This window comes from Uranotaenia lowii, chromosome 3 (assembly GCF_029784155.1).
Source record: "Uranotaenia lowii strain MFRU-FL chromosome 3, ASM2978415v1, whole genome shotgun sequence".
NCBI classification, from domain to species: domain Eukaryota; kingdom Metazoa; phylum Arthropoda; class Insecta; order Diptera; family Culicidae; genus Uranotaenia; species Uranotaenia lowii.
This window is the reverse complement of record NC_073693.1, coordinates 202,915,992-202,929,281: the sequence shown is the minus strand read 5'-3', so window position 1 is coordinate 202,929,281 and position 13,290 is coordinate 202,915,992. Positions and strand designations below refer to the sequence as shown.

At 35.4% G+C, this 13,290-nt stretch overlaps 1 long non-coding RNA gene across 1 annotated transcript; it reads left to right on the top strand.

Moving 5' to 3' along the window:
• Window positions 1-1,450: 1,450 nt before the first annotated feature.
• On the top strand, window positions 1,451-2,758 carry LOC129750810 (uncharacterized). Its single transcript, XR_008738497.1, has 5 exons — window positions 1,451-1,570; window positions 1,631-1,947; window positions 2,013-2,095; window positions 2,289-2,390; window positions 2,474-2,758. It is a non-coding gene; the product is annotated as an uncharacterized LOC129750810 (long non-coding RNA).
• Window positions 2,759-13,290: the final 10,532 nt, after the last annotated feature.

The following is a 13,290-nucleotide window of genomic DNA, read 5'->3' as shown; positions in this document are numbered from 1 at the left end:
AAAACTTATCTGTAAATCATATTTTTGCTCTGTTTTCCTTCAAAATCAGAAAAATCTTCGAAATCAATAAGTGGAAGTTAATTTCGAATGAACGAGAAAAACACGACATGTAGAATCTTTACGAAAAAAAGCTGGTGGCTGTTGGTTGAATGAAAAATAAATTGCCATCGGGGAAATCCAGGTGTGCCGAACAGGCACGATTCCAAGGTTCGATACAGTTGATTAATATTCGGATGACTTTCAATTGCTTGCCGTTTCCACCCCCTTACCAATCGGAGAATATCGACGGCGGACGTTTTAATGTGTGTCATACACAGAAAAAAATTTGGACTATTACGTGTCATTGAAAATGGTCACCTTTAAAATAATACATCCTGTAATTTCGAAATCACTTTATTTTCAATTGATAGGTTGAATAAAAAAAGTTAAATCATATAATATTACAGCAAATGTGCTGTAACAAAAAGGAGCAGGACATGAACTGTAGTTTTACAGGTCGTAGCATTTATTTTTAAGTGAGAGCATTATTCACAGGCTGGTTTTGAATTTAAGGACTGTAAAATTCGGTCGATTGTAGCTAGTGTTTGTGAATGCAGTTTAAACGTTTTAATATAATGTTCGTTGTGCGGAATATGCATATCATTTGGTACAGTTCACACATTGTTGATGAAATCAAAACTAAACCTCTTTTATGAAAATTGCAGTGATCAATGGCTTTGTTGGCGAGCTGAGGTAACTCTCCCGGTCAGGAAGATGCTACAACAGTACCGACTACTAGCACCGGGTGGATTCGAACGGGGACATCCAGATGCATCATCTGCCGTGAAAATTTTGGTTTGATCCTCACTGAACCTAATTTTGATTTTAAGTTCATATAAACTCGACCAGTTTTAGACATTCCTTTTACGGGAAATTTCACGTTGACTAAGATCATTCTGCATGTGATCCATTTTACATGTGTTTTGTAGTTGTGAAGCATTACTTCACAAAACTTTCTAACATACTCATGAGTTCCATGTAAAGTCCAACTGGATGAAAGGAAATTATTTTTGATTACTTTTTCACGAACGTGTAGGTGTACGCAGGTAATAATTCTTATAAGAAAATCTAACAGCTGACTTGCAGTGCTTGTTTATCTTCATTTTCAATCGAGTGCAACGAATGGTCGGCCTTTTTATTATAGGTATTTTGATGTGTTTTCTCTCACTCAATGAAGCATACGCATACGTTCCGTGAATTCAGTGTGAACGTCGACCCGGATGTGAATATGGGCACAGCGGCACTTCAAAATCACCCCGAAGGTAAGAGTCAAAATTGAAACAAAGAAACAGATCCGACCGGATCCGTTTTGCTCGGTACCACCGCTTATTTGGTTACCACTTACAGATCTAATGGTGAAACGTCGCCGAGTGCCACGGAATTCTCATTCCTCTGTTCCGCTGGGAAAAAATGGAAACACTAGCAACAGAAAGAAATAAAACATCTTAGTGGTCCGTCATGGAGAATCCGAATGAAACCAGAAGAAAATATAATCCCGAAACATCCTGCAATACCAGTCTAACAGATAAAGGTAAGTTAATTTTTTAGCAAATGAAAATGAAAGTGTTAAATTTTTCATGAATTGTTACAGTTATTATATCATCATTTGCGTGCCTATTGCTGATTTGGGCACAATCACACGAAAATAGGAGCCAAAATTGGAAACAAATCCGATCACAATGACCGGAGTGTTTTGCTTGGTAGCCATATCAATTAAGTAGTTACTGTGTCCCCTATAATGCTAGCTGAATAACATAACACCAGAAATTTGCGATGCAGAATCAAAAAATCCCTGGTCGAGAATATTGAAATCCAGAAACAATCCCCGATGATTTTCACTCGCGAAATGATACGGTACCTGGATTCACTGTGACCTTTTCGCTCACGGAAGAGGGATCCGCACCACAGGTAAGCCCTTTTAGTGAAACGAAAATGTTTTGTTTCGCTATTAAAATTTTTTTTTTAAATTCTAGTACCACGACTTATATGGAGCAAATTCAGAGAAGAACTCCGACCCAACCAGGAGCTGGAGGTTTCCCGGAAGGAACCGTAAAAGGTAACAAGCATATCAAAGCGGATTTCCATTCATTCATCATTCGTTTAACCACAAGATTGTTCTTTTGTTTATTGAATATGTTCATTAGTTTTGTAAAAGGTTGGTTCACCTCATTTCAATCTTTCAAATCAGATTTGTAGATTTTCTAGATCACTCATTCTCATTCATATTATATTATTCTTTTCGAATTCAGGCAACCGGACAGTAGCTCCTCAAAAGAGGCCACCGGGAAAGGATAGTTTAAACCTTACTTAAGTCACCTATCAATGGCTTCAAGAAAAAAGATTCAGATAAGGTAATTTATTGATATTTTGTGAGAGGTAGACTTCAAAATCTTTTTCATGATGCACATTAATTGTTTTTTTTAAACTCCAACAGGACGAACAGGAGACCAATACTGCTGTTACTGGTAAAACTAATACCATTATGGTATGTGCCTGGCAGGTCTACAAGCCCCAATCATTCAACCAGATGGTACTGGAACTCAATTCCTCGGCCTCGGACCTCGAAAGAATACCGACTATATGAGGACCATCGAAAGCATACCGACTATATGAGGTTCTGTATCATCTGGGAATAACTGAGCAAGATTATACCGGCTGTGCAGTCACGCTGAACCCGGTGCAGGTTTGCACCGCTGGCAGCAGCACAGATTCTTCCCCGGCTGAAGTATGTCGTTAAAGTGAGTGATTGAACACGTACGTCGTCAAGCGTCACACACACCGAAGACGTCTTACTTTAAGTAGTCAAACCATCAATTCGGAGTTATCGATTTTATTTAAGATTATTTCAAATTATTACCAAATTTCCCTATGTCCTCCAGCCGAAATATGAAGCCAAAACGATGTCTTCAGATGATCTTCTTGCTTAACGAAGTTGGACATATTGGGTGACGCTTGGCAACGAACGTGTTGATATGTTTTTAAATAAAATGTCAATATATTTTTCTTAAACGAAGTTTATATTTCAGTTTGAAATTTCTGAAAAAGAAAACCCTTATAAGGTTCTGAACGTGTTTGCAAGTATCTGGATGGCATCCAAAGCTGTAACCAAGGACAACCGAGGGCCACCAGCCGAAAAGCGACATCGTTAATTGGTTGCTGAATGTTGAACATTTTCGGGAAAGTTTCGAAAGTTTATGACCATCATTTTCAAAGTTTCTGTGAAGATTCTAAATTTTCCAAGCTTAAGTTTAAGAAATACAAGAGCTGAAATCCAATAAAGGTTTATTCCCTGGAGAATATTCTCACGGAAATCCACCACTATATTCACCGGATGGAATTGCCTCCTCGGGTTTAGTTCCGAACTGTTTAAGCAACACCAGTCGTATTGAAAACGATAGTATAACCATCTGTTTTTAGACAGAGGAATAGCATTTTTTGATTATTGAATAATAAAATACTTTTGCATAGCATTGAAAATATTTGCGTTTTGGTATTTATCATGTCTCATTTCATTTCATTCATTAATATTATACCTAATATATTTGAGATTAAGGAAGAAACTACAACCCTGTACAGTGTACACGGCTTTAAATTACCGACATGTAATTTTAAAGCAACCTGTAAAAAATATGCACACGTAAAAATAAATGTCGTGTATTTTTTTTACGACCTGTAAAATTGCGGTAAATGTCCTGCTCCTTTTTGTTACAGGATATTTGCTGTAATTCTACAGTAAATAATTTTTGCTGTGTACACTCGACGAGCGATTCAACAACCACTCAACTGTGTCAACGGAAAAGCGTTCAATTTTCACATCAATGACACACAGCTAAGCGATACGATGGCAAAAGCAATGGCAAAAGCGGCCCGATGAGAACTCAACTCAACTCCACTCAACATCGATTCCCTCATTGGATGCAATTGAAAAACCAGTGAATTTATCCATGTTTGTTCAGGCGAATGAGTTTGCAGAAGGCCGGCCGCCATGCCACACTCCAGGACGCAGCTTTTATTCCCGAAAAAGGGAAATGTCCGTTGGAGGAAAGGGTTGTTCCAACGGAAATCAATACCGGTCGAAGCACTTTTCGGAAATGATGCTTCCTCCCGGCATTTGGCGAACGTGAATGGTTAAATGACTCGGTGGAAAACATTCCACCCTCACACACAGGAATCGTTCAACGTGCCGGCAAACGTTTGTTGTTGTCTTTTTTTCTGAGAATTTTCCCTTTGATTGGCGCCGAGTTCCGGCACATAAAAGAGCACACATGAATTTTGGTCGAAAACCACGATCGTGACCCCAAAAAAAATCGAAACCAATCGAGAAAGGAAGCGCCGGATGGGCAATATAAACACTCTGGCTATTAATTACTTGAGAGCTTGGGAAAGCTCCACATTCGCTCTTGAAATTTGTTTTTCCCCGCAAGTCTTGTAGGGTGACTGAATCGAAGGCCAGCTGGTCAAATGCTGCGAGTCATTAGAAGGGTTTCTTATCAAAACAGAGATTATTTGCCTTGATGTGTTGCTAGAAGGCTTAAATTGAAAAAAAGGTATACCTACCTATGAAATAATCACAGTACCAAAAATGCAAAATAAATAAGGAAAAATGTTTCTAAAACCATTTTACTTCTTTTGACCAAATCACAACCTGGAATAAGCAATAAATTAGCTGATACTAGTCAAAATCAATAAGTATCAAAGCTCAAAGCAATGCTTTTCCGGCAAGTCGTTAAAAAATCATTGAAAACGATGATCCTTATTCTGAATAAGGAATCAGCTTGAAAATAAATTCCAAGAAATTAACAAATACCCGAAGCACAATCACACGGAATACACATTCAAATTTCAATAAACACATACTTGGACATGCTTAAAAAGACATATTGAACATACTTGAGAGTGCAAACATACAGAATACATAAAATATAACAGCTTTTGAATGAATAAAATCCGGATTATGAAATTAAAAAGGGATGAATCATCCTAGAGCAGTGGTCGGCAACCTTTTGAGTCAGAAGAGCCAAAATCTTCAATTTTTCAAAATTTTAGAGTTTGAAGAGCCGCATTGAAGATTTATTGTTTTTATTTGTAATATAAAAAATATAAATGATCAATGTAATTTTATGAAAATAGCTTTTAAACCATTAGAGTTTTCCTGAATATTTCCTTTAAATCTGTTTCTGTTTTTCATTAAGCAAACGGATTCTCTTCTAGATCGTTAATTCTTCTAACATGGTTGGTTTGATTTTATATCAATTTCAATGCATTGGCAAATATTGAGTCAAGAAAATTTAGAATCCATATCAAGCATAAATTAATACGTTGCATGCAAAAGATAAGAACATATTAAAATAAGCAGAATAATCTTTCAGCAAAGAAAAGCTTATAAAATAAAGTAAAGGGAAATGTATTTTACTAAAATTATCAAGAAATTTTGGCACTCCCCAGATTTAGCTAATCCTCTTAAAAGTTCATAAGAATGAGGTTAAATTCAACTGAAACTGATGAAGTCGAAAATTTTAATCATCAAAAATTCAATTTCAAATAAATTTTTTCCGATTCATGACATCAAGCGAACGTGGCTTCAGAATTTAATGGATCTGGATAATTCAAAAATCACATTTTATGTCACATGTGATTCTTCAGTTTTGGTCGTCGAATTAATTGAAAAATGAAGTTCAATACTTTGTAGATTATTCATTGATGCGAAAGCTTATATTACAGAAAAAAATCTGCGGAATAATCATTATAAATCTGTAATAATGTGATTTTGTAGCCTACATTGAAAATTCGTGACAAAAAATTAAGAAAAAAGTTTATTTTAATGGACAAAATTAGTTCAAGGATAAATTAAAAAAAAAGATAAAAAAATAAATCAACGGTGATTAACTCTTAATCAAAAAATGAAAAAAATAATATGTCTTTTACTGAGACATTCCAAATTTGTGTGCTAATGGTAAAAATTGGCTGCAGGCGTAACACTTGAATTTGTAATTAGCAATTTGTTTTGGAATTTTGTATTTGAATTTCATGTATCTATTCACTTTTCAACCCGTTGTTTATTGAGTAAGTTTCCCAGATTTTTATTCGGAAAAGAGCTGAAAAAGAAACAAAAAAAGTGATTTTTACCAAGGCACATTAGTGGCGCTCAAATCTTATCTCTCAATTCCGAAAAAAGGCATGCGAATTTATTTCGTATTTGATTTTATTTTTACGTCTTCTGAAAAACCTTCCAAGATTATTTTCATACAACTTGCTCAATTTCGTTCTGGAAGTAACTATAAAATATTTTTTTATAACACAATTTGTTTTTTTTTTGTTTGATTTGCCAAATAAACGGAATAAATCCGGCCATACTCCAGGTTTTTTTTTTAATGAAATCCGAGACACCGGGCCGGACCAAACTTTTGTCCAAATTTTATATTGAATATCCGGACAAACCCGGATAGAAACGGGTAATCTAGTAAGCTTAATCTATACTCAGATACATTCAAATAATCGTTTTCTATTCAAATAAATAGGATAGGATTGTTGTGCTTTTTCAACATTTTTATGTTGCTACGCGTCAAAGTTGTATTTTTTTCCAAAAATGGTCGATTCATTCTAATACGAGTTTGAAAATTTCAATTGATAAATAATCATAGAGGTAAAAAAAATGATTGCGAGTACTTGAAATATGAAATGCTACGAGGGTTACGTCGTTTAATGACAAAACAGAGACTTTCGAAGAACTTCGAACTCAAAAATACTCAATGGTTCAGTTTTTGAGCTGTGCCCATATATGATATTTTGGAAAATTAAAAAAAAATTGTACTTAGTTTTAAATATCTCGGACTGCGTAAATTACTTTGAATTTTTTATTGCATATTGAAGGTGAAAAAGATTGCTATCGATCATCTGAACTCAATTTTTGCGTACTAGCAGTTATAAGAGGAAACAAATATTACCTGTCGGCCATTTATGGGATTCACGAACCCCAAAGTTTTCTTGTCAGTACCGTAAATCGAACCCAGTACGCCTGGCCCCATACCACTCTTGCGCCAGCCTATCCGCTACACCACTTCAGCGCTCAAACCGTTTTGTCATAATTTACTTGTACGACAAATTTAGAAAATGAGTCAAAAACTTCAAAATACATATTATTTGATTGAACATCTATAAAGTAAAGGAAGTGCTCGTTTCTGAATGAGTACTTTGATTCTCTTACCCAGAATATCTGGCAACACTGTTGTATTACCACGAACCCAATTTAAGTAGTCTCGTTTAACCATGTGATGATGTAAACATTTGTGTCGTTTTTATCAACATAACCTGTCATATGCAATCGTTGATCTATTGTTCTCGATTACGAATTGGACATAGCAAGAGTACCCAAAACAAACAATGTTTTTGTACTGCTCGTGGTAGCAGAAGTCTGCAGCTATTCCGGATGCCGGAGGAAACCGTAAGTTTCAACACCTCCCCTCAATTCGTAAATTGAAAATGCTAAACAGCTTCGCGTACCTCGCCCTCGGTAACGTCTTCGTGAAGCTGGCTGATCCTTAGTAGAGATGTGACTCAAAGAAAGCTGACCGCTTCTTACGATCTCCCTGATGAACGCATACTTCAGCTGTTTCATCCGCTGATGAGTCCGCGCCTCTTCCAAATACTGGATGCAAGGGATGTTGTCCTCCATTAATGTGAAAGGAAAGCTAACCACACTCAATTCACTAAGGAAGTTTGTTAACCACAAACCTTCCTTGACTGCATGGCAAAGAGCTCCTATCTCAACTTCGGTCGACGACAGACTGACCGCCTGCTGACGTTTCGTTGACCACGAAACTAAATTCCCGAAGATCATGTAAGCATAGCCTGATGCAGACCTTCGATCATCGGAGTCGTTGGCAAAATCTGCATCAGCATATCCGATGAGTGGTTCTTATTTCGCGTTTCTGCGGAATACCAACGCTATATCGGTCATAGTTCGAAGGTATCGCAGAACACGCTTCAGGCCTTGCCAACGCCTACCCATCGGGCTGGCCTGGTATTCGCTGAGTGTACAAACCGCAGCACTAATATTCGGTCGTTGAAGTCGCTAGATATTGGAAAAAAAAACGATCATCTAACTTTTTGAACGGTTGCTCGGTGATAACCTCACTATCGTTCAGCTTTCTACATCAAAAGTTGTCACGAAACCTGTGACCACCTCCCATGTCGCGTACTTCTCCAGGGCTGCCACCCATTTGTCGATAGCTGTCTTTCAGAAGACCCTGTTGTCCGATGCTGGAGCACGCTGATGATTTGAGGTAGCGCTTTATTAATATCAGCAGCTACGTTAGTCACGTAGCGCTTAGTGGCTTTTCTGATTCACTGACTGCGTCTCAGAGTCGGTACTGGATTGACGGAATCATGATCATCATCTTCAGGAAATTCCATACTACTCTCGTAGTCGCTCTCGCCTTGATCATCAACAACCATACTCTCAGTATGATTAAGATCAGCAGGCACATTAGCTAACCGCTCAGATGTGTGTTTTGTTGTTGGCACATCGGCTGACCACTCGGATGTGATTTCGATTTCGTGCACGTCGGCTAACTTTTCGAGTGTAGGATGTTGTACGAGCCAGAACACATCGGCTAACCGCTCAGATGTGAAAGCCTCGGGAGGGATCTGAACATTATTGTCGATGACCAGCTGTTCATGAACAATATAGTCTCGATTAGGCTCCAACAACAAATCAAGGCTGTACTCGTCGTTCAGGAAGAAGTTGAAGAAGAGCTCACGCATGTTAAACACATGTGCAAAGAACAATTCTCTCGACTTGCAGCTTTATGGACTGTCCAATTTTTCCAACGATTTTATTGCTCTGAAAAGCTCTGAAAAGCCGGAAGGAAACTTTCAGTTGCATGCGCCCAATCTGGCTTCGATGCACTGCTGAAATATCTCCCAAACAGGGGTGCTAGGTGGTTTTGACAAAAATCAGGACACAGCGATGGAAAAAATCAGGATTTATCAGGACACCACTAAATTTATGAAAATAACATGCAGTTCAGCTTAGATTGCATAACTAAAGGCGAAATACAGGTGCTGAAGACGCCTCAAGTTATGCAACTAAAGCGATAAGAACCTTGGATGGCCTGGAGTTAATATCGAAAAACACGACTTAAATATCATTTGAACCAAAGATTATCATCGGTTAAACTGGTTAAACTATTTTATTAAAGATTTGTTTGATTGCCTCAACATTGACAATAAATTTAGTTATAGCTAAGATATTTTTTTAAAAATCAGGACAAATCAGGACATTTTAAGGGTCATTTTTCAAAAATCAGGACAATTCAAGCATTTTTGAAAAATCAGGACGGGCTCTCGAAAATCAGGACAAATCCTGAAAAATCAGGACACCTGAGACCCCTGCTCCCAAATCAACAGGAAAAATAAACTGCTGGCTTGGATACGCTCACGCTTACTAACTGCAGCATAGCTCCACATTCCGAGAGTAACCCTCTCTAAAAGCAGGGGCGGTCCTAGAGCTGGCTCTTGGGGGGGGGGGGGGGGGTGATTTTCCAAATTTTCAAAAATCAGTCAATAACGTATCTAAATACATGGCGAAAAAAAGTTCATTTGGAGAGAGCGAGTGGGGGGGGGGGGAGGGAAGGGGGGGGGGGGGTTGAGTTTACAGTTTCAAATGAGACTTAAATATTTGCTGCACACCAGACCCCTGCAAAGGACACGTCCATGGGTTGGGGGTTTTGAATTTCAAATTTCAAAAATAAATCAGAATCAAAATTACAAATCAATTTTATTTCTGGTTAGTCATTAATATATTATTCGAAATGTTGGTTCTTATTTTGTATTTAAAAAAACCAAGTATTTTCAAAACATCAGAAACGGAATGCGAATTTAAATTTGGAATGAAGCCATAATTTGAACCAGAAGAAAAATACTTCAAATATAACGCCAGATTTGATAAAAAATTAAACTTGAATTCTAACAAAAAATCAGATCAGGTCAGAATAATTGATAATAACGTTAATTTTTACATATTAATTTATTTGTTTATTTTTTGGATCCATGAGGAAAAAATGGATGACATGTGATTAAAATGCTTTTTTATAAAATTCTAATCTCTCATTTTCAACATCCATACATTTCTTCTAACTTCCTATTTGCCAACAATTTTCATAATTTTAAAATGTTGTTAGTTATGTTCTTTTAATTTTTTAAAGTCACGGTGATTAAACTCTTCATAAATATGAAGATAAAAAAGATTAGTTTTAAACATTTGAAAATTTTTGATTTTTTTTTCTAATAAAAACGTCTTACCAAAATAATTCAAGAGAATGCATTTTGGTGTTTATGTTTTAATGATTGATTTAGTAGATTTTTTGCGATGAACTCGAATCTTCAACTAGATTTTGTTTATCACCTCTTGTTTTGGTGATATGGAGTTTAAAATTTTTTAAATGAAACAGTTTTGAGTGAAGTCAATCATTCGATAAATGATTAACTTACAAGTTAACATGAATAAAAACTGATTCGGAAAAATCTACAGTTTTTAATAATTCGGAAAGAAAAGTATTTCTGACATTACTAAAGAATGTTTTTAAAAACAAAGATTTTATATCATTAAAAAAAAATGCTTCAGGCTGAAAACGATTCTTTAAACATTCGTTAAAAGTCTTTTATTTTACAGAATTAAGAACATTCATTTTTTTTCACAGAAGTCAAAATTACTTGCGTTCTTGGGGAAAGAAATAAGGTATTAACCCATATTTTGAATTTTAATTGTAATGTTTAAAAGTTTTTTTTTCAGAAAAGTGCAGAATTTACTTAAATAATTTTTAACCTATTTGAAAATAATTTCAGGCACCAACAAAAATCAAAACTTGCTCTTACATTCTTTTCATCTAAACAAATGTTGATTCTGTGGCCTTGTGCCTGAAAATGCGTTTTTGAAAAAAAAATTTCATTTCACCATAAAATTTGTAATGATTCAAACATTTTTTTTAATCTAAATGATTAATCATCAAAGTTGGATGAACTTGATAAGATACACTTCTTTAAAAAAAACAATATTACACGACCATGATGCACACTACTTCTCCTCTTCCCTTCAAATTTCTTTGAACTAAATTTGAGTTTTGTATTAAATTTGAAATTAGAGAAATTTAAAAAACTTTCTCTACAAACATATTTTGATATCCTTTAAACAACTTATGCATCCCTTTAAAAAACAATCTGTGAATCTCTAACATTCACTGCGAACAACTGTTGATAAAAAAAGATCATTTTCGTCATTTGTATATTCAGCAGTTTAAAAAATTATCAATTTAAGAACTCTTTAAAGAACCTTCCGATATAAATGTTATTTTACAAATGAAAAAATACACACATTTTTATAGAAGAAAATATGAAAAAATTCTCAATGTATCTAAAATATTTTTCTTGAGTATCTATATATCACCGCATAACTCTCACCAATATTTTAGTGATTCTCGTTTAGCAACAATACCTCTGAAAATCCAAACATTTATTTGAGAAAGTGCTAACAATTGCTTTGAATTTAGAACTGAATATTTTATTTTTTTTTTAAAGTATGTTGCTAAATCTTGAATCGAAAAAACGAATTAATATATACTCTTGTTTCGATGCTTCAATTTCTAAATATAAATTTAATTCTAAACCAAAATCATTAAAATTAAATTCTTAGGTATGCAGCTTTCGGTACTTCATTTTTATTTGTTTTCTCTTAAATTTCAAGCTCTCATGGATTTTAAAATTTATTGGAACTGAATCAAAAGAAATTGTTACAAATTTGAAACGAATGATTTAGTAAAAAAGTGAAAAATCGTATTTTTGCTTCGTTTACTCAATATGTATATTATTATGTACTCAATAATTTCAAACTTATTGTACAATTTAAAATTAAAAAAATAATAGAGGGTTCATTTCTTAAAGCTTAAACTGTTTTCCAAGAAAAAGTCCTAATCAATTCCAATTGAAATAACGGAATTTTCAGATTGGAGCGCAGATTCAGCGTGGATTTGCAACTTATATTAGCTTAATAATAATTCCTGCTCAAAATTTTAATCATGATTGTGTTGATGAGCTGCAGTATCGGCGATATAGTTGGTGTGAATTTGGAACTCCAGCCGTGTTGGTCAAAAATTAGAAAAATGTCTTGAGCGATTACCTTGTTCCCGAGAAAGCAGTCGAGTGATGACGGGATATTATTATCACTGGTTTAATCTTATCTGGGAAAAATTGATACAAAGGCATATTTTCGGAGCCTATGTTTGAAAAACTGTTTTTGGAGGTTTATTCTTGAACTCAATTTTTAATCAGATTTTGTTTATCACCTCAAATTTTAGAAGTAGAATTTTTGATGTTTTTAGAAAATTGAATAGATATGAATGTATAAAAAATGTATAAAAAAAGCATATATGGTCAGCAAATTAAATTAAACACTGTAAGTACCTCAACAAAAGTAATTTGGTGAAAATCGGTCTAGGGAATTGCAAGTTACAGCTGTTTTAGTTTGGCGGACCCAATTTTAAGAATTTAAGAAATTATTAAATTCTTTTATTTTAACAATCACCCCCACGGAGTGGAAAATTTTGAAAATTCGAAAGAACCCCCACTAGGAATGAAGTTCGAAGTTTTTATAGAAATTCCAACGTTTGCGAGTATTTTGTAACGGTTTTTTGTCGCTTGGGGGGGGGGGGTGATCACCCCGATCACCCCCCCCCCCCCATAGGACCGCGCCTGTCTAAAAGTATATTCCTCCTAACTCCGTTCCTCCTCCTCCCAGCCGTCGGATATGAAACCATACTGCTAACCTCTAACTCAAGTGACACGTTCTGGCCGACCTGGAGCATATCATGGCCTCTTCGCTGTCGATCCTCCGCGCTGGTGGCGTCTGTGCTTGGATCAGCTCCTGAGCGCAACGAACAGCCGAAACACGAGAGTAATCCTCTTGGCTATCAGCACCACCCAATTAAATTTAAGGTGCTTACAAACAAACAAACATATATAGCCCAACTCATTTTTATATAAGATAAGCATAAGTCTGCTGCATACATTTAGGAGTAAAAAGTACTAAAAAAATTCTACTATTTATCAAATCATAAAAATTAATATTTGGATGGATAAAATTTCGGAATAAACAAACGCATGATGCAAAATAATCATATTACAGCATATCAAAACTAGATTTAATAGGTGAATTTTTGGTATGCAATTTGATGCATTTTAGCCCAGATTGGTAGCTGA